Source organism: Gavialis gangeticus, unplaced genomic scaffold (assembly GCF_001723915.1).
Source record: "Gavialis gangeticus isolate Ggan-Ray unplaced genomic scaffold, GavGan_comp1, whole genome shotgun sequence".
In the NCBI taxonomy this organism is placed as follows: Eukaryota; Metazoa; Chordata; order Crocodylia; family Gavialidae; genus Gavialis; species Gavialis gangeticus.
In genome coordinates, this window is record NW_017729022.1 from 163,896,464 (window position 1) to 163,896,852 (window position 389).

Below are 389 nucleotides of genomic sequence, written 5' to 3' on the forward strand. Positions count from 1 at the left end.
CCTGCTGCTGCTTGCACCCTAGGAGGGCAGAGGTGGCATGTGCCCCTGAATCTGTGCGGTGTGGGGCAGGTGACAGCTGCGGGGTGGAGCTGGAGCCAGAGCTGAGCAGGGCTCTTCTCACTGGGGGCTGGGCCCAGAGCAAGCTCTGGCAGCGCTGGGAGGAGGCTGTAGCCATCCCAGATTTTACCACAGGTCTGCTCCAAGACCACACCACTGCCTGGCACAACCCTGGCTTTTCCCGGCACTTGGATGGAAGTGTGGCATTCATTTGGGGCTGCACTGGGCAGTGGGCGGCAGTGAGGGGCTGGGCGTGGAGCTGTGGTGAAATCTGGGGTGGATGCAGCCTTCTCCCCGTGCTGTCGGAGCCCGCTCTGAGCCCAGTCAACAGT